This window comes from Lagenorhynchus albirostris, chromosome 5 (assembly GCF_949774975.1).
Source record: "Lagenorhynchus albirostris chromosome 5, mLagAlb1.1, whole genome shotgun sequence".
In the NCBI taxonomy this organism is placed as follows: domain Eukaryota; kingdom Metazoa; phylum Chordata; class Mammalia; order Artiodactyla; family Delphinidae; genus Lagenorhynchus; species Lagenorhynchus albirostris.
Window position 1 is genome coordinate 25,179,549 of NC_083099.1, and position 21,855 is coordinate 25,201,403.

At 47.0% G+C, this 21,855-nt stretch overlaps 1 protein-coding gene across 5 annotated transcripts in view; it reads right to left on the reverse strand.

The window, feature by feature from the left end:
• PXYLP1 (2-phosphoxylose phosphatase 1) overlaps window positions 1-21,855 on the reverse strand; it is a 68,316-nt gene that overhangs the window by 36,305 nt on the left and 10,156 nt on the right. The window contains exon 1 of one of the 5 annotated variants that reach the window (XM_060149726.1): window positions 4,009-4,084. The exons of the other annotated variants lie outside the window; for them this stretch is intronic. The gene's annotated coding sequence lies outside the window, so the exon portion shown is untranslated. Of the gene's footprint in view, window positions 1-4,008; window positions 4,085-21,855 lie in introns of those variants that run through there. 5 annotated transcript variants of the gene reach the window in all.

Here is a 21,855-nt window from a genome sequence, read left to right on the forward strand (position 1 = left end):
GACGGCCCCCAGTCTGTTCATGCCTTTCTGTGTCCACGGCCTTGTGTAGATGCCTCCCAAACCGACTCTAAGCTTGGACAAGGTATATATGCTTTGGCCAATGGGACGACAGCAAATGAGCTGCAGACAGAGGCATGAAAAGTACTTATGCATTAGGGCTCGTCCTCCTTGGCTGCTTTTAGAACACCAAGACCACCGTGTGAAGACGCCCAGGTGAGCTGTTGGACGATGAGAGACCACATGGGGCCAAGGCAAGCAGTCCTGGCTGAGGCTCTCTTCAGACCACCAGGCTGCCAATCACCCCACACGTGAGCAAGGCCATCCGAGACCATCCAGCCCAGCCTTACCACCTGTAGATGCAGATCGGGAGAGTCAGCCCAGACTAAAAGAACTGCACAGCCAACCCCCAGATCACAGCAAATATGTAAAGGTTTTAAGCCACTAAGTTTGGGGAGCTTGAGATCTGTAAAGCAAAAGCTAACTGATCCAATAAAGAGAAAATACCTTGGGTTTTTACCAGGAAACTCTAAGCCAGGGTCCAGATCCCTATATCCTCATCTTATACAAAAGCTTCATCTCATCTACAGTCTTCAATATGCTGAGGGCTTTTGGGGAAAGGAGCTATATTTAGTTCCAGATTTAAAATACCGAGGATATGTTGGGTTAACCAGATGGCTGGGATCATATGACTGCCGTAGTGCTTTTAGTTTTGGGGCTACTGACGTCTCCACGTTATCTGTGGCTTTTCATTTGATGACACAGGCCTCCATCAGAGGACACGCACCGTTTCCCCTTGATATGTTCTGGGTTTCTGGTGCCCCTACCTTCTGACTCTCCCTTGGCAGACTGCAAATGGCAAATAATGGTCAGAATCTCATTACTGCCACTGTGCTAGGACCAGCCTGGTGGCACAAAGCCTAGGGGCCGGGGGGAGGGGGAAGGGGGCAGCACATTAACACCGAACCTGGGATAAACACATACATGCCTTCTCCTGGAGCTAATTTTCCTAGAATACATGGAAAGGAAGGTCACGCTCTGTTCTTTTTTTTTTTTAAACGGCTAAAGAATAACGATATAATTACATGGCTTTGAAGTTTGCATTTGCAGCTGGAGCTAGGACCCCAATGTGAGAACCCGGTGCATGGCTCCGCCCTGGGGTGTTTCTTCACTTCTTCAGTGGAAGAGATCCGGGGAGCCCTGATATAGTGGAAAACATGAGGCTTCAGAGACCAGCATATCTGTGTCAATTCCCTGCTCTGCTGCTATTTTCTTCTGTGTCCTCCTGACGACTTCACTTTGCGGAGTTTCAGGATCCTGATCTTTAAATAAGATTAGGGATAAGAGCGTAAAAGAGCAGGAGTAGGGCTTCCCTGGTGGTGCAGTGGTTAAGAATCCACCTGCCAAAGCAGGGGACACGGGTTCGGGCCCTGGTCTGGGAAGATCCCACATGACGCAGAGCAACTAAGCCCATGCGCCACAACTACCGAGCCTGAGCTCTAGAGCCCGCGAGCCACAACTACTGAAGCCCGTGCGCCTAGAGTCCGTGCTCCACAATAAGAGAAGCCACCGCAATGAGAAGCCCGCGCACCGCAACGAAGAGTAGCTCCCACTCGCCGCAACTAGAGAAAGCCCAGGTGCAGCAACGAAGACCCAATGCAGCCAAAAATAAATAAACAAATAAATACATTTATTAAAAAAATAAAATAAAATAAAGAGCAGGAGTAAATATAATACGCAGAGCACCTGGCACACAGTAGGGATGTGCTGTGTGTGACCCCCAGCTCTGGAGAAGTCACACAGACCTCTGCCCACCAACTAAACACAAACAGTCAACCTTTCCCGGAGCTGCTGTTCTGCCCCATGCTGTGGCTCCCCTTCCAAACCCTGGCCACGGGCCACTGCCTTATTCACGAGCCCAGCCCCATCCGTCAGGGCAGGCGGCCACGTTTGCAGCCCGTTCCTGGCCCGCCCCACCATGCCGGCCTTCCTTGGGGCTGACTCAGCTGTGGTGTCCCGCCCTGCCACAGGTTTTCCAGCCTGGAACATCTGTCTCAGCTTCTGTTGGGCCCCATCCTAAGAAGCCAGGATTACCAGCCAACGGGCTCTCTCCGTCTCTCTGGCCCAAGCTCCAGCCCCATTCTCCAGAGACCCCTTCTCCTTTCCCATCCCTAGCGAGGAGGCTCTCAGCCACTCAAGACATCAAGCATTCCTTGGGTCTCCTTCCGGTCATATTCCTGCATTTTCCCTCCACAGGAGTTGGGAGCATGCACACCCCTGGGATCTACTGCAGCTCCTCCAGATAACCCATTGAACTTGTCCAAGTCACGCCAAGAGACAGCCAGGACCAGGCCCACAGCAGAAACCCCACAGCCTGCTCACAGCCCAGAAAGCAAGGTCCACAGCAAGAGTCACTGCCACATCGGCAGTGTGAGATGCTGCGGGATGGCGACCTACTTCAGTACAGCTCCCCCCTCTCCTAACCGTCAAACATCTCTCAGGTCCCATCACCTTCCATGCAAGAGGCTCTTGACTCAATATGACATCATGAGCAAATCCAATCCCTGTAAATACTTCCGTGGAAACCACTGTTTCATGTTGCAGGCTGAACACATTAACAGTTACCAATCATCGAATGTCTACTGGGCCCAGCCTTAGTTCCCACTGCTAAACCCACATGGTGAAAATATCTGATATCCAGAAATAGAATTATTACTCTGAATCCCTGACAAAGCAGTGAGAAAGAAAACAAATAAGCAAACAGAAAACTCAGTTAACTTAATTCAACTTTACAACAGGTTTGAATAGTGAAAGAAGATATTTTAGAATGTAATTCTGAAAAAAAAGCACCAGTAAATAGGCAGTTCCCATTATTCTATTACGGGAAATACCATTTCTGAATTAAGAGGAAAAAGGAATATATCAAAGGCATTTTTACAAGGTACCATTCTACCACCAGAGACTGCCAAAGCCCAAGCCCTGGCCTGATTTTCACCTTGTAAAAGCTGGAAATGCCACGTCTGGTGACTCCGGTCTCAGAGTCCCCTTCAAAGTGTACAGAATTTGGGGTTTGAAACGTGAGCATGACCATTTGAAAGAAAAATATGCATTCAATTATCTCATATGTGTAGTTAAAATACCATTACCAGGAATAGAAAGACGGTATGAAAGAAAATGCTTTAGATGTATTCTATACTTTGGTATATTTTTTTTCGGTCTTAATCATTTTGGCCTAAGTAAATCCAGCATTATAAGGAACAAAAAAGCCCTCGAGTCTATAATTGTGAACGAAATATGAACCAAGCAAAGGTAAAAGCTACATCTTCGTAATCCTCCCTCTCCAAGGTCCCCTCAAAGTGGAGTCTAATTGCAAAATCAAAGACGCTTGGCTAAGAATAAACCAACCTTAAAGTCTGATGAGTGAGAGCCTGATAGATTCCAGACCTCCTGGACAGCACCAAGGGGGCTGTGAGCTCCCAGCAGTCATTCACATTCCAGTTATTCAAATTCCAGCTAACCTGCAGGCTGGGTTCTAAAGGCCGAAACCGATTCACTCATCCAGTCAATCCGTTGATTCAAAACAACATATTTCCCCAAAGCCAATATGTGTTGAGCACCATCGAAAGTGCTGAGGACACAGGATACAGGACACAGTTTCTGCCATCTTGAAGCTCACAGCTGAAATGTACTTATGAGAGAAAGGATATGAGATCTAGGAATTGCTTTAAAATATTCTGGAAGGGGGAGCGGCGGGGGAAAGTCAAGGAGGAATTACTGAAACAAGATTGGCAAACTGCTGACAATTGCTGAAGCTGGGTGATGAATCCTAAGGGCACATCATATGATCCTCCGTGCTTTTGTGTATGTTTGAGGTTAAAAAAAATTTAAGTGTTAAGAAAAAAAAAAGGAAGCTCACAGTCTGATCAGTGGAGCAATGAGTAAATAGAACATCTGGCCTGTGAAACCAGTACCATGATGGGGGAGCAGAGCGGGGGAGGGGAGGGGACCCACCTAGGCCCAGAGCGGGTGGTACTGTTTCCTGTGGAGAAAGCTGGGCCCGAGCTGAGCTCAATCTTCAAGAGCAGATTGGAGCTGACGGGTTCACAACTGCATTTTAGGAAAACATGTGCGTTTTAGGAACGAACCAAAGAAACTGCACTAAGGAAGACTGTCCTGACTCTAGGAGGGTTTGTATCTCTGTGTGTGAGAGGAGCCAGAGCGGGGAGGTGGATTAGTCCGGGCACCACCCCACAGCTGCACCTGCAGTGAGTCTGCCGCACCCGGGGACAGCCGGCTGCCCAGAGGCCCCACCAGGGCTGGGCCAGGGAGCCCTCACCTCACCCGGGTCTGCTCCTCCACGGGGAGCTTGCCTGTGACCCGGCGCCGACAGGCAGGTGGCTACAAGGGCCTCACTCCCCCCACCTAGGCCAACCTATCAATGGACCCCAAGGAATCCCACCACCAAGGGACTGGACTGCTCACCCACTGATGCCCACTCCCTTCCTGGAGTCCCCTCAGGGCCCAAAGCCACTGACCTCCAGGTTGGAGCAAGGGGAGGGGTCTGATCTCAGGAGCCAGGCCACCAAGCAGTGCCAGCGTGAGGGACAGGCCTACTTCGTGGACTGACCCTCATCTTCTAGGGCTGGGCTTCTCTCTCTCTTCCCAGCACCAGCCTCTGCTGGGAATACAGGACAGGAGCAGGCCCTGAGGCCTCCCTGCCCCTCTCAGCAGGGGTGACACTTGAAAGGATGCCTGAGAGCCACGCAACGTGCCGCCCCTGTAGCATTCTGCGCTGTGCCTCACACCAACCCTCCCGGACGCCTCTCTCACCCACATTACTCTCCTCCTGAAGGACAGCCTGTCTTCTACCTTGGGCTGGGGAGGGATGGTGTAACCCAAGACAGCGTCATGCCCAGATGTGACACGGAGTGGCAACACCCACCTCCTTGGCTACGGGGTCACCAGTCGGGGGCGGGGAGCAATCAACGCTGCAGATCACGCCCGAAGCTGGCCCTGGATAAGGGCAGCATCAGGCCCAGCGCTCTCTGGCCCTGCTTTCCGGGCTCACTATGACCTGGCCACACCCCACAAATCCCACTGCAGGCCCCAGTCCTCCTTCCCACGATGTGCAGTTAAGTATGTGGGCTCCGGGGTCAGCTGGCCAGGTCTAGAGCCCTGCTCTAACACTTCCTGAGCCACAGCTGCCCCATCTATGAAATGGGAACAATTCATCTCACAGGGTGTGTAAGGCTCACGGGGTTAATCCTTGTAAGGGACACAGCCCAGTTTCGGGCTCCTAATAAGCTCTCAGTAAGTGTCAGCAGTGACTTCTCTTATGGCTTTAATACCCACCACCCACACGTGGGGTCCTCACCCTGCTGCCGCCTTGTCTCCGTGCCCACCCTAGAGATAAATGCCTGCACTGCAGCAAACAGACCAAGTCAGTTTGAAGAGGTTTTAAACACCACCTGGCTCAAGTCCCCTGTTTGACCGGAAGACAGGCCAAGGGCGGGTCACGACCAGCACAAGGCTCCAGGCTGCTGAGGGAGCCTGGCCCTCCTGGCATGCACCCCTGCTTCACAACCAGAGAGTGGCCGCCAGCACTCTGCCTTGGTCACTTCCTTCCTCTTCACCGTAGAGGGCACGTATGTGGCAGACACTCCTAACTGTCGCCCAGTGTCTATTCTCGCCTTCTTACTGGCAGAATCCTCTAGGTTTTAGCTGGACACGTGGCCACCCAGCTAGAGATAGCTATTTCCCAGACTCCCTTGCAATTAGCTGTCATCATGTGACCAGGTTCTGGTCAATGAGTTGTGACTGGAGGTAATATGTGCAAGGCTGGGTCAAAAGGAGGCTGCCTGCACTACCCGACTCTGCCCTTCCTCCTTCCCCCCACCCCCCACCCTGGCATGGTGGTGAGCCAGCTTTCTCGATGTCCATGGAGACAACATCCTTGTAGATGACAGAGAAGAACCCTGGATGGCCCCACGGGTCATCCATCTCCTTAACTGCCTACCATGTCAAACTGTTTTGGGAGAGAAGAATCAATCTCACAGTCTTTTAAAGTCATTGTTATTTCTGTAATAACCTATATGGGAAAAGAATGTGAAAAAGAATGGATACGTGGATATGTATAACTGAACCAGGCTGCTGTACACCCAAGACAAACACAACATTGTAAATCACCTATACTCCAATATAAAATAAAAATTAAAAAGAAAAAAAAAGTCATTGTCATTTCTGCTAAAGCAGCCAGAGCAATCCCCTAACTAGAACTCACCACTAGCTCTAAAGAACATGGGTCCTCCCCATGCGGGCTCCCTCTGGGGGGTGTGATGAATAAGCACACACACTCCTGATTAATTGCATTAGGCTCATCACTGACCAGGCTGAACATCACTCTTAGACGTGATATAAATGAGACATGGCTGGGGTAACCTTTGTTCTTTTTTTTTTTTTTTTTTTGCAGTATGCGGGCCTCTCACTGTTGTGGCCTCTCCCGTTGCGGAGCACAGGCTCTGGACGCGCAGGCTCAGCGGCCATGGCTCACGGGCCCAGCCGCTCCACGGCATGTGGGATCTTCCCGGACCGGGGCACGAACCTGTGTCCCCTGCATCGGCAGGCGGACTCTCAACCACTGCGCCACCAGGGAAGCCCCCCTTTGTTCTTTTTGAGTTATATTTTTTGTTTTATCTCAAACAATTCATATATCTGTGAAGATGGCTTGGCTGCAGGTAACAGAAAACCCTGCTAACGCAAAGGGACCCATCGACATTCTCACATGAGTCACAGTGCTAGGAACTGCTGCAGCAGGGTTGCTTAATTCAGCAACTCAAAGGCATCATCAGGAAGTCAGGATCTTTCCATCTCCGGGCTCTCTGCCATCCTCTGTGTTTGTCGTGTCCCTAGGATGGCTCCACCCAAGGATCACAGATGGTGACCACTCTCCAGGCATCACCCTTGGCAATAGGCAGAGGCAGAAGGGATGATCCTGCACATTTCTACTGGACGCCAGGATGCCTTTCCCAGAAACCCTCCAGCGGACTTCCCCAAACGTCTAACAGCCAGAACTGTGTCACATGCCCATGCCCCAAACTGATCACCAGCACCACGAATGGACCACCGAGACTGGGTGAAACCAATCAGGATTCCCCTCCTGGTGGAGGCCCATGCAGGGAGGGAGATGGTGAACAGAATCGGAGTTCTGTTAGGACTGAGGGAGGGAGGGGATGCCTGTAACAACCAACAGCTGGAGAAGATTTGACAACACACACACACACACACACACAATGACTCTAAAAAATTGTTCTCAAACCCAGTCATCTGATGACAGTACCAGCCCTTTTCAGATCTAGCAATCAAAGCACATGTCGTTATAATTATATGTTTAACGAGCATCAGTTTGCTTGGGTACAACCAGCAGAGCAGCATCCCTCAGACTACTGACTACATGTTCTACTGACAAGACTTTTTTTCCGTATTTCACACGTGCTGAAATATGCAGCATGAAGTATTTAACTATCGTTTCTTTCCAAAAAGGATTTTGAGGCAGATAAATCTGCAGACTTAGTATTTTTAAATCCCTGAAATAATGAAGTGGTTTTTTTGCCCTGCATTTGTGAGATACACATGCCCACCACTCTTCCCTTTGAGGTTTTTTCCAGCTCGACAAAGGATAAACTTGTCAGGGCTACTGATCGTTTCTCAGGACCAGAAGAGACTGAAATAAATAATTCAGCAAGCCAGGATTTTCACTTTTATGTACTCTTCAGTGATTTTTTTCTTGACATTTGGCGAGAAGTCTGGGTGCCAGCCAACTTGGCTGCTTTGCTCTTTCTTAAGTTTTAGAAGCGTCACATCTGAAACTGGCATTCTTATTTTAGAATGTCAAGAGCAACGATAAGTACCTCAACAAAAAAGGGAGAACACGCAGTTGGCATGCCTTACGCACCACAAAGCCACTTAAAAAAATACAGCTGATTCTTTTTATTTTGCAAGCAAACTGTGTCAATTAAAAGTTTCTTAAAATGTCAAGGAAAGCACAAAAGGATTAAATAGACAGGGCTGTAAAACTGGAACGATAAGTGATGTACAACTGAAGATTTCAGTGAGGAAGTCAAAATTTTAAAGGAAAAAAAAAACCCAAAAAGCTCACACTGTCCTGAGAATCTCAGCTGTCCAAAGTGAACCAGGCACGCCTGAAAGTGCAGGTTGCCAAGGCCACTTATGCTTTCTGAAAGCTGCCTTTTTTCTATGTTAACAGTACTACGTGGAAATAGAATTTTTCTCTGGGTGGATACATGAATGGAGCGCTCATCCATGCAAGGGATGAAGGCTTTTCTCCCAGGGAGGCCTTGTTCAGGCTGGGAGCACGCTCACCTACAGAGCTTTGACAAAACCTGTGCTCACTGCTGGCCCATCCCGTGACTCGGTCACGATGAGGCGTGGGGCCCCAGGTCCTCTGTGTGTCCACATCACTGCCAGTGCTGGTGGGCAGGAACTCCATGCCTCTAAAAAAACTTTCAGAAAACTGCTGGGTGAGTCAGTGGGAGGCTGGCAGCAGCAGTGTCAATACAGAATGAGCCCTCCTGCCCAGGGAGGTGGTCAAATGGGCAGTTACCTGCTGGAGGTGCTGTGGAGGGACTGGCATGGGTGACCTGTAGGAGCAGCCATGTGCTGAGATCCAAGGATTCTCTGATTCAGATGTTTTGAGAAACTCTCAAAACTGTTTTTTTTTTTTGTTTGTTTCCTTTTTTTGGCTTCTTTGCATGTATAAAGAGACAGGTAGAGCAAAAACAGAGCTAAGAACACGGTCACATAGAATCACAGACACTTATCTCGGAAGGAATTTGAACTGTTATTTAGTCCCAGCTCCCTTCCCATAAAGTAGGGAATAACACTGTAATAAGCTCCATTTAGATTGATTCAGCTTAAAGTTGTAATGAAACACAAGCCTCAAGGTCAATGATACTCATATATATAATGGTGAAAAGCTAAAAACTTTTCCTCTAAGATCAGAAACAAGATGAGGATGTCCATTCTTGCCACTTTTATTCAACACAGTACTAGAAGTCCTAGCCAGAGCAATTAGGCAAGAAAAAGAATTAAAAGGCATCCAAATCAGAATGGAAGAAGTAAAACTGTCTCTATTTGCAGATGATGTAATATTATATACAAAAAACCCTAAAGACTCCACCCAAAAACTTGGAACTAATAAACAATTTCAGTAAAGTTACAGGCTACAAAATCAATATGCAAAAATCAGTTGCCTTTCTATACACTAAAAATGAACTACCAGAAAAAGAAATTAGGAAAATAATCCCATTTACAATTGCATCAAAAAGAATAAAATACCAGGAATATATTTAGCTAAGGAGGTGAGAGATCTGTACACTGAAAACTATAAGACATTGATGAAAGAAACAGAAGGGAAAATAAATGGAAAGATATTCCATGTTCATGGATTAGAAGAACTTAAAATGTCCAACCTAACCAAAGCAATCTACACATTCTATCCAAATTCCAATGGCATTTTTCACAGAAATAGAAAAACAACCCTAAAATTTGTAAGGAACCACAAAAGACCCCAATTAGCCAAAGCAACCTTGAGAAAGAACAAAGCTGGAGGCATCACACTTCCTGATTTCAAGCTGTATTATAAAACTATAGTAATCAAAACAGTATACTACTAGCATAAAAAGATACACAGATCAATAGAACAGAGAGCCCAGAAATAAACCCATGCATATATGATTAATTAATTTACAACAAAGGAACCAAGAACATACAATGGGTAAAGGATAGCCTCTTCGATAAATGGTATTGGAAAACTGTACAGCCACATGTGAAAGAATGAAACTGAATCCCTGTCTCATACCATACACAAAAATTGACTCAAAATGGATCAGACTTGAACATAAGACCTGAAACCATAAAACTCCCGGAAGAAAACATAGAGGGTAAACTCCTTTGGCTCCTATGGACACCATAAGCAAAGGTAACAAAAGCAAAAATAAACAAGTGGGACTATATCAAACTAAAAATCTTCTGTACAGCAAAGGAAATCATCAACAAAATGAAAAGGCAACCTATGTGATGAGATAAAATATTTGCAAATCACATATCAAATAAGGGATTAATATCTAAACTATATATAAAGAACTCATACAACTCAGCTGCAAAAAAAAAAAAAAATCTGATTTAAAAAAGGGAGAGGAACTGAATAGACATTTTTCCAAAGAAGACATACAGGTACCTGAAAAGATGTTCAATACCACCAATAATCAGGGAAATGCAAATCAAAACCATAATGAGACATCATCTCACACCTATTAGAATGGCTATTATCAAAAAGACAAGAGATGACAAGTGTTGGCAAGGGTGTGGAGAAAAGGGAACCCATATGCACTACTGGCAGGAATGTAAATTGGTGCAGCCACTATAGAAAATAGCATGGAGGATCTGCAAAAAATCAAAAATAGAACTACTATAACTATATGATCCAGTAATTCCACTTCTGGGTGTATGTTTGAAGGAAACAAAATCACTACCTCAAAGAGATATCTACATCTCATGTTCACTGCGGCATTACTTATAATAACCAAGACATATATCTATATCTACATCTATATACATATATTACATTTTCTTTATCCATTCATCTGTTGATGGACACTTAGGTTCTTTATATATACACACACACATACACAATGGGATGTTATTCAGCCATGAAAAAGAAGGAAGTTCTACCATTTGTGACAACATGCATGGATCTTGGGGGCATTAAGCTTAGTGAAATAAGTCAGACAGAAAAAGACAAATATGGTATGATCTCACTTATATGTGAAATCTTAAAAAAAAACAAAAAACTGAACTCACAGAAACAGAGAACAGATTGGTGGTTGCCAGAGGTGGAGGGTGGGCATTAGACGAAATGGGTGAAGGTGGTAAAAAGGTACAAACTTCCAGCTATAAGATAAATAAGTTATTGGGATGTTATGTACAGCATGGTGACTATGGCTAACAATACTCTACTGTATATTTCAAAGTTTCTAAGAGAGTAGATCTTCAGAGTTTTCATCACAAGAAAAAAATGTTTTATAACTCTGTGAGGTGATGGATATTAACTAGACTTACTGTGGTGACTATTTAGCAATATACACATGTATCAAGCCATTATGTTGTACACCTTAAACTAACACAATGTTGTACGTCAATTATATCAATAAAACTGGAGGAAAAAAGAAGATAGAATATAAATTGATGTTGAGTAAATATGAATGTACAGTGTTAAAAAATAATAAAATAACCAAAAGAAAAAAGGCAAACTTGAAAGTCACATGCTAAGGAAGCAGAGCTTCCACAAGCTTGGGGCCCCAAATCTGTGTGCAACAGAACTCCCACCACTTTCACGCACCACCAACCTTGACACCATTGTCCTGGAACCAAACTGGACCATTTTTGTAAGGGAAAAATAATCTATCGTGTTAAGCCACAGAAATTTAGGGGTTTATTTGTTATAGCAGCTTAACACTAATCCTAACAGTTACTTGTCCATATACACAGGCTTTTAAAAAAAATATTTATTTATTTATTTATTTGGTCTTAGTTGCCGGGCCTTAGTTGCGACATGCGGGCTCCTTACTTGTGGCATGAGAACTCTTAGTTGCAGCACGCACGTGGGACCTAGTTCCCTGACCAGGGATCGAACCCAGGCCCCCCGCATTGGGAGTTTGTAGTCTTATCCACTGTGCCACTAGGGAACTCCCATACACATAGGCTTTTGATAAAGATTAAGCAAAATATTCCCGAAACACCTGAGTCACAGTAACTCGGTAACGGTTAATTCCTTTCTGCTCATGGGTCTGCTACCCACTGGAAAATATACCAATAAATTTTTTTTTTTTTTTTTTTTTGCTTTGGAGCAAGCATTTTCTAGGATTATCGCCTAAGCTTATTATCAGGCAACATTTTCTGGACTAGTTACATCTTTAAATCACTCTGTCATCTGGAATATGACATTTGCCTTGAACCCTAACGTGGAGCTGAGAAAGGGAGAGACCTCGGAACAAAGACAGCCACCTCACTCAGTGGATGGCAGGTCCTTTCAAGTTTTCCAAAGTAAGTCATACTTACTTGTACTTTACTAGGGGTTCTAAAAAGAAAAGTCAGTGATGCTTAATGAGAAACATGAAGGAAGAAGCTGTCAGGCAAGAGCTTTTGAGAATGCCGAGCACAGGGACAGTCACGAACCCTGTTTACTCACCAGTTTCCACAAACTCAGGCTACATGAGCAAATACCTATTCTGTATTCTCACCATAAAATTGAGTTTCTAAATTGAGTTTCTAAGTATGTCTACTAAACAGGGCAAAGAGCTATCCTGTAATATTTAGAGCCTTAATAGTCATCTTCCAAAATCTGTGGCGTTATTCGTTGGGCACTACTGTGTGTATCACAGGATACCACGGTGGTGCGAATGTTTGCTGCGGATCGTGTTCAGTAACAGTGCTGTGAACTGTTGGTTATGGAAGACTGGCTTTGCCCACCAACCCTGTGATAACTAACCGCAGACTGCCGTATCACTAGTCTTGTTATGACTGATCCAACCAGGATGGAGATCTGTTCCTTTTTCTCAAGTTAGGAATATACCTGATATCTTCCTTTGTAAGAAAAACGAACCATTCTAACAGATTCATTTAAAACCATGTTCAACCAAAATCCTGTTGTCCCCAGAAGGACAGTCTTCTCTCATTTTCCCAGCAGGGGTCATTAGAACTCTGGCGCTTTAGTGGCTTCCCATAATGCTCTTGGGATGATGACCAAACCCTGCCCGTGGCCTGCAGGCCCAGCCTCACCTCAAGCCCATACACGAGAGCCCTCCAGCCATCCTGGCCATGTCTCAGCCCCACAGAAGAGCCCTGCTCCTTGGAGACTTGGGACCTGTGTCCATGCCTGTCCTCTGACAACCCATTAGGAGGTGGGGCAGCTGGGCAGATGCCTGGGGTGCTAGTCCCACAAGCGGCACAACCCCTCACAGGAAAGAACCTGAGGTGGAGAAAACTGTACCTTTCTGAAGCTGCTCGGGCAGAGGAGGGAGGTGGAATCCCCAGGGGCCGTTAGGCTGCCTTCTTTCGGGAAGACTCTGGTGAGTGAGCCACGGCAAGTAGGTAAGCTTGAAGCCAAGGCTGAAACGCTCGGGAGAGCAGAGCATGAGAGCGTGGTGGTTTTAATGCACGTCCACAAATTCTCTGTTACATCTCCCACCAGGAGGAGGTTCTAGGTCTTGGCAACAGGCGTTGGACTGCCTTGAGGAGTAGAAAGGCATAGAAATGATGTAAGCTGTGTGAGCTCCAACACCAGGTCAGAAAAGTCTATGCAGATTCTACCTAGCTCTTTCTCTCCTGGGTCACTTGCTTCAGAGCTCTGAGGCCACGACGCAGGAGAGACCACATGAGAGGGCCCCCAGGGGTGGGGATGCCTAACAGCAGACATGTGAGTGGGGGAACGTTCAGATGATTCCAGACCAGCCATTGCCTGAATGACTGTGTGAGAGATCTGAGTGAGAATCACTGTCTGGGCCTGGTTCACCTCCAAACCATGAGAATGAGAGTAAAAGGAGGGTTGTTTTAAGCATCCAGTTTGAGGATGATTTGCTTTGCAGCAACAGTGAGCGGCATGAGGCTAGGAACTTTAGCCCTGCTCCCTGCTCTTGTATCCCCAGTGCTAGGAACGATGCCTGGTCCAGAGCAGGTCCTCAGTCAATATTTGTCAGATTCATGAACGAATGAATGAACAGAGAATAGGCTCACTCCAGCCACCAGCAATCTATCCTCCCTGCCTTCCTCCAGCCGGCACGCTGCCTCTCCTGTCCCTCCCTCCTTCCTACCTTGCTGACTCCCAATCAGCCCTTGGATCACTTTCTCAGGGCAGCTGCCCTTGAACTCCCCTATCTAGATCAGCATCCTGTCTGATACTGTCAAGTCACCCTGTGCTTCTCCTTCATGACACTTCTCAGCACTGTCATTACATAACCAAGCACGCTGAAATCCCTGGCTGGCCCGCTGTCACCTGCGATTGACCGTAAGCCACCCGACAGCAGGGACGGGGTCTGTCTGTTCACAAGTGTGTCTCCGGAACTGGACAAAGCCTGGCACAGAGCCGGCTGACGGCACGTCAGAACATTTCTGGAGAAGGACGATATTCAGCTCAGCTGTTTTTACTCACAATAGTTGCGACAGCAAACATGTGGGGCTTTTTTCTCACACCAACCAATTTTCCAGTTCTCCGGACACCAGCTCTGGGTGTCCCACAATTCAATTCGCTTCTGACACTGACCGCCCAGAGTTAGCTTCAGACTCCACAGGTTGAAGGGCTCAGTCCCAAAGACTGCCCCACTTCAGAGGCCAGTCACAAGTCGTGGTCCCCAGGCTGCCCGCTTCTGTCCTGCTATGGCTCCAAAGCCAGGGGGGTTCCTACAAGCCCCTACTTCAGGTTTGATCATTTGTTAGGACAGCTCACAAATCTGGAAACAGAATAAGTAACTCTGTTACTTACTATTGATTTATTATGGAGGATACAACTCAGGAGCGGCCAAAGAGAAGAACTGCAAAGGGCAAGGTATGGGGCAAGGGCACAGGACCTCCACGCTCTCTCCAGGCTTGCCACCCTCCCCGCACCTTTCTGTTTGTCAACCTGGAAGTTCTCTGAACCCCGCTGTTTAGAGTTTTCTATCGAGGCTTCATGTAGGCAAGAGTGATTAAATCACTGGCCCCTGAATGACTGAATTCAACCTCCAGCTCTCTTCTCTCCCCTACCGGGAAATCCGGGGTGGGGCTGAGCATTACAACCCTTTAGTCATTTCTTGGTCTTTTAGACACAGGCCCTCAGCCTGAAGCTATGTAGCCTCCCCACCACAACCTGTCATCTCATTAGCATAGAGACACTCTTGGCACTCCAGATTCCAAGGGTTTTAGGAGCTGTGTGCCAGGAACCTGGGACGAAGACCAACTATTAAGTTTTTTATGATACCACAACAGCCAATCCCATTATTAGAAGCTGAGAATTCTTAGAATTCTCATTAATACTGAGTTAGAATTGGCCTATAACTACTAGCCTATCCACCACCAGGCTTTCCAAATCTACTCACACCCTGGTCATCCTCACCACACAGATCCCGGGAGACCCAAGAGGTTGAGTGTCTTCTCCAGGTCTACACAGCAGTCAGGGGAAGAGCTGGAACCTGGAACCAGCTCTCTGCCTCACCAGTTCAATGCTATTCCCATTACACTACACTGCCTCCTGGATATTTTCACGGATGTTAAACACTCTGTAACAACAAACAAAGCTGGGCGCTTTTTATAATGGAACATATGAAACCGGTGAGGCTTCTTACCACTGGACACATGGTATTCGATACCTACATGAAACAAGAGCTCATGTTGATTCCTTAGGCACCTCCCTGCCAAACGCCTACAGGGTGAGCCCCTGAGCAAACATCGAATTCAGATTTCAATTTGGCTCCAGTTTACTGGACAGACCCTGTGTCAGTTCTCTACAGAGGGTTTCTTTTCCCTTCCTTGTCATTCCCAGGGTCTTTGGAGATCGAGGACAGAAATAAACTCCAGGTGATCTGCAATAGTTCAGTTAAGACACCACCCCCGAACAACTGAGCTTTTGAGGACAATGCAATGACTGGGAAAAGAAAATATGAAAAGTTTAATGTGACTTAATGTGAAAAAGAAAAAAAGCACACAGAACCATGTACTGCATGACGCTAATATATATGTATATGCTTGGAAAACTAGGATGGAAAGATACACAAACTTTAAAATGACATGGCGGGCTTCCCTGGTGGCGCAGCGGTTGAGAGCCCGCCTGCCGATGCAGGGAACACGGGTTTGAGCCCTGGTCCGGGAAGATCCCACATGCCGCGGAGCGGCTAGGCCCATGAGCCATGGCCGCTGAGCCTGCGCGTCCAGAGCCTGTGCTCCGCAACAAGAGAGGCCACGATAGTGAGAGGCCCGTGCACCGCGATGAAGAGTGGCCCCCGCTCGCTGCAACTAGAGAAAAGCCCTCGCACGGAAACGAAGACCCAACACAGCCAAAAATAAATAAATAAATAATATTTTTAAAAAAATGACATGGCATTTCTCACCCTTCGGATAGGCAAAAAAATAAAAGATTGTTCATCTCCAGTGAATGCTAGTCTCGAAAGGGATGAGTTCTTTCACATACTGTTGGTGAGAGGGTTAACTGGAACAGAATCTGTAGAGAACCAGTGGTCTTATTAAAACAATAAACACACATGCCCTTTGCCCTAAGAATTCGTATTCTGGGTATCTAGTTCCCCAAATTGCTCCCTTGTGTGTACAAAGCAGCAATAGGAATAACTACAAAAATCTGAAAACAACTGAAATGTTCACGTGTACAGAAATGGCTGGAAAATTAGTTTGTCCATACAATGGAACATGATTCAGCCTTAAAAGGAAGAGGTAGATGTATGTGTGGAGGTGGACAAACCTCCAGGAGACACTGCCCAGAGAAAGATAGATGAGCCGGTGCTGGCAGCAGCATAACAGATACAGGAGCATCTCATGTAGGTAGAATATACATTTGCATATCTCAACAGACATATGGAAATTTTAAGACAACATGTAAACTTCTAGAAAAAGGTCTGGAAGGAGACAGCCCCCTAAATTAACAGGGGTAGACTTTTAACCTCTATTGTGTACTTTTCGAAATCTACTTACATATTTAATGCTTTCTTTTTACAACATGTTGTGTACAAATTTTATAAGATTAGTAATGATAGAAGAAAATGTTATACTGCTAAATGAAAAAAGCAAGCTCTAATACAATTATGTTTGAACTCAATTATGTTATAAAGAAGATATGTTACCAAACTGGACTGAGTGGTTTGAAACAGGGACGGGAGTGGGACTTTTTATTGTTTCCTCTTCAGAACTTTGAACCTATTACTATTTTAAAAAAATAACACAAGTAACAATTTAAAAAAAAAAGGAAAGAGGAAAAAAATGCCCTTAATGTTACGAGTGCTTATAGCTGGGATTACAAGTAATCTTAATTTTCTTTAAAACAAACAAATCTTGGGATTTCCCTGGTGGTCCAGTGGTAAAGAATCCACCTTCCATTGCAGGGGATCCGGGTTTGATCCCTGGTTGGGGAACTAAGATCCCACGCACCGCGGGGCAACTAAGCCCATGCGCCGCAACTACTGAGCTCACGCGCCTCAACGAGAGAACCCGCCTGCCACAAACTACAGAGCCCACACGCTCTGGAGCCCGTGTGCCACAACTAGAGAGAGAAAACCCACAGGTCACAACTAGAGAGAAGCCGGCGCACCACAATGAAGAGCCCGCGCCCCAATGAAAGATCCCACATCCTGCAACTAAGACCTGATGCAGCCAAAATAAATTAATTAATTAATTAAAACAAACAAATGTCAAGACAGAAGACTGGCTTACATTTCTTTAAGCAGGTGGTGGGATCTTAGAAGATTTCTTTTCTCCTTGGTAATATTCTGCATTTTCCAAATTTTCTTAAGTAGACATGTCTTACTTTTAAAATCAGAAAAGAAAGCAAGCTGTAAAATTTATTTACCGTGCAGTTAAGCAAGAAGTCACAAGGTGGGTACAGGATAAATTATAAAGAGACCACTGGTTTTGAAAAGAGTACCCCCTTTGAAAACACAATGCAACATGGAACTTGATGTGTTAGAAAGATAAAGGCAGAGTATGCTAGGAGGGGCCTCATGCCCCACTCAGCAGAAGCCCCATCACACTGCAGAATTCAGGGTTCCGGGAACACCATTAGGAAATGCACTGTACAAACAGACTGGGGCTGCAGGGGGATGGTGGTGGCTTGTGCTAGAATGGCCAGAGAAGGCCTCAGGGAAGCGGCAGAAACTGTGTTAAACCTAAAAGGGCAAGGAGGACATCAACGGGCGCTCCTGATGTGAGCAGGCATTTGGAGGAGGGCGAAGGTTGTGGGCGGTGGTACAGAGCCGGCGGCAGGGCAGCCAAGTCCTCCCTGAACCGTCGACTGATGACAGGCTTTACGCAGCGACTCATCGGAGAACAGGTGGAGAACGGTTGGGACCAGACTAGGTTCCTGTAGGAGAAGGGAGCCACGGGAGGTTCCCGAACGCATCCATCTGCTGATGGGTACACTCCTGCATATTCAGCCTACCCTCGAGTTACAAGGCACTGGCAGAAGGAAGACAGACCACCTTCTGGGCCACTCAGCTCAAGGTTTTGTCACGGTTGTGCTGCACTTGGGCAGCGCTATCCTAGAAGTAATCTGTATTCCAAGGGCAACAGGGCTGGGAACCCCAAGCCGCAGCTCATGATACCTCCCCTGGGATTGAGATCCAGGCTGTGGCACCTCAGGCAAGTTGCCTTACCTCTCTGAGCTGCAGATTCCTCACCTGTAAATGGTGATTCAATTATTTATCCAACAAACAGCTACTGAGCATCTGCTATATGCCAAGTACAGTCATAGAAACTGGGGATGAGTAGTGACCAAATCAGTCCAAACTCCTACCCGCGCGGAGCTTACATTCTAGGGGTATGTAAAATTCCCCATTCCTGGGTTTGTGGAAGGGATTAGATATTTCCTGGAAAGCACTTAGGGTATTAATGATTCTTCATCTAATTCCAGTGTGTGTGGGGTTTTCTTCCCCACAGCACCAAGCGTTTCTCCAACACCAGCTGGTTGTTCACCCCACCCTCCAAGGTGCACCCTGAGGAGACTAGGATGAGAGAGCACAAGATACTGGCCCTAGAGAGCTGAGGTGCGTATCAAAGGAATGATTTCAACGAGCCCTGACCTTTGCATCTTCCCATACGTAGAAAAGCGCTAAATTCTTTAACTTGAGATGTCTGGTTTTCTTTAATTAACAGTAATCTTTTGATGTTCTGACTGCGTGATCTTTGTAGCAAAACTTCCTACATATCCCGCCTCCTCCCTTACCTCTGCAGAAGCAGTCTCTCAGAGCATCTGAGATGCTGTGTCCTGGACTTAAGTCCTCAGCTTCGTCTGCCAAATAAAACATAATTCTCAAATTTTAGGTTATGCATTCTTTTCAGTCGAGAAACTCAACTCTGACACCGTCTACCTGGAAATAGCCTCAGATCTCGCAAGTTATGGGCTTAATCCCACAAGACTGTCCCCTTACCACTTCAGATGCCAACCGCAAATCCAGGTTGTCACCTGTGCTTCTAACTGGCTACAGACTGAAGGTTCCAACGACCCCCCTCCCTTTGGGTTCAATTAATTTGCTAGAGGGGCTCACAGAACTCAGAGAAACAATTTACTTACTAGATTACCAGTGTATTACAAAAGGATCTGACTCAGGAGCGGCCAGATGGAAGAGATGCACATGGCAAGGTATGTGGGAAAGGTGTCACAGCTTTCCCACTCTCTCCCACTCTCCCTACAACTCCATGCGTTCACCAACCTGGAGGCTCTCCAATCTGTGTCCTTTGGGTTTTTATGGAGGCATCAGTGAGGGAGGAGATAGATGGGCCCCAGCTGAGCAGCTGGAATTTGTCTCTTGAGGACAGATACTTCAAGATAAAGATAATTCTCTGCAGGAGCTGATCCCTGCTTGGGTGAAAAAGGAAGCCACGTATTTCTCATTCCTGGGGTCAAGGAGACCTCCCAAATTACATGTGCACTGAAAGGTTGCCCAGGGGTCAGGGAAGGGAGGAGGTGCCAGCTCATAATATGTCCTGCCAGCCTCCCAGAAACCCTCACACTGGAATCCATCTTGGCTAAAAGATGCGCGCACACATTGGGCAGGGCCCTAAAATCAGATCAGATACGGACAACTAGCAAGATGATTGGCCTGGGGAAACCTGGAAAAATGCCCCATATGAGCAATTGAAGTCACCCGAAAAGGGCAACTCTCCCTCTGCGTCCACCCGTGTGTCCTTTCACACGTACTCTGCTTCTAACAAACACTTTACCTGCTTTACAACCTACATCTCTTTCCAAATGTTTTTTTCAAAGAAGACAAGAACCAAGGTCATCATTACATAGGCATAACTGATTAAATCATTGACCAATGGCAACGGATTCAACTTCCAGCCCCCCACCCCTGCCCAGAGGTCAGGGGTGGGACTGAAAGTTCCAATCCTCTAATCACAAGGTTGGTTCTCCGGGCAACCAGCCCCCATCCTTAGGTTACCTGGGGTCTTTCCAAAAGTCACCTCATTAACATAATAAAAGACACCTTTCCGGTCTCCTCTAGGAAATATCAAGAGTTGTAGGAGCTCCGTGCCACAAACAGTGACGAAGAACAAATATATATTTCTTTTTATAAATCACAACATCACAGGTTGTAATGTGATGTCCTTCTCCTCATTTTATTATTATGCACGTTCCCTATAGCACTTGGCTCCAAAAAGGTACCCAATGAACACCACAGGACTGGCCTACAGATTGAGATCCCTCTATCTGGAAACAAAGTGTCCTTCATTCAGCCCTGAGCTCAGACTAGCATGAAGCTTCCTCTCTCTGCACTCCGCCCCCGGCCCCCAGCACTGTCAATTCCACCTTAATAAACAGGGCTGGGAAGGGAGAAAGAAAGAAACCACGCTTGCCCCCATGCGTCACAGAAAAGGCAGCTGACAGCTCTTCCAAACCCTGGCTCAGCCCTCATTTCCTTGGGGAGATGAGCAAAACCTTTCAGGCTGGTGAGAGCTGGTCCCTTCTCAGGTAGTGCTGACCAGAGTCTTCACCTGGACACGAACCCTGGATGGACTGCCCTGTGGAGATGACTCAGCCCCTCCGATCAGGCTGGCCCAGGGCAAGGCCAGTCCTCACTTGGTGGATCTCAGCATTAAACGTTCCATTTCAATGAGCTCATAGGTGGGGAATCGGCACAACCAGTACATATTCATTCTCAGCCAAGTGGCCAGAAGTGTTGGTATGAGTTGAAAGGAGAAAAAAAAAATTGTAAGCAAACTTTAGGACGTTATCCTTGGGGCTCCAAGAACGAGTGCCACCAAAAATCTAGCTGGCGCGTATCTTGATACGTAGTGACAGTTTCCAGCTTTCCTCACCAACTACATGCTGGTGTTCTGATGTCAGCGTCTATTTTTACAGCCTGTGTCATGCAAAGGACCAGACGGGAGTTGGAGACAGAGGGACAGGGCACAAGAGGCGAGGGCACAGGCAACGGGGCCCACATCCTACTCGGACTCCAACAGGAAACCCTTCCGAGCAGAGTCTAGGACAGCAGCCAAGCCCACCCTCCTCTGCAGCTTCATCCCCCATTACAGCCCAGACCTCGAGCTCCCTTGGGGCTGGGACTTTATCTGCCTCGTCCACTGCTCTAACCCCAGGACCTGGAGCACAGGAGTGTGTAATGAGTGAACGACGCACGTCCCGGTGCATCAGCTCCAGCGCACTGCACTCACCGGTCCCCCCAACCCCAAGAGCCCCTTCCGCTGACTCAGCGTCTGTGCCATCTCACTCTCTCGGCCCAGACGCCTTCTTGACCTTGTTCACTCGCTCATCCTTAAACTCGGCTCAAATCCCACCTCCCCCCAGAAGCCTTCTCTGAACCCAAGGCTGGGTGAGGTCCTCCCACACGGGGCAACCACAGCCCTCCCACAATAGTCCTCAACGCCACAGGCTTGTGTCAGCTTCCTCGCCTACCTCCCCCCAGGGCTCGGTGGATGCGGAGCTGAGAAAGCAGCAGGTAGTCATTAGATGTGTGTGGGAAGAAGGAGGGGACGGGGGGAAGAAAGGACACCAAGAAGGGTGCTGTGGATGGAGAAGCACCTGTCACCGAAACCCACAGCAAACTGAACAAGAACAAAGCACTGAAA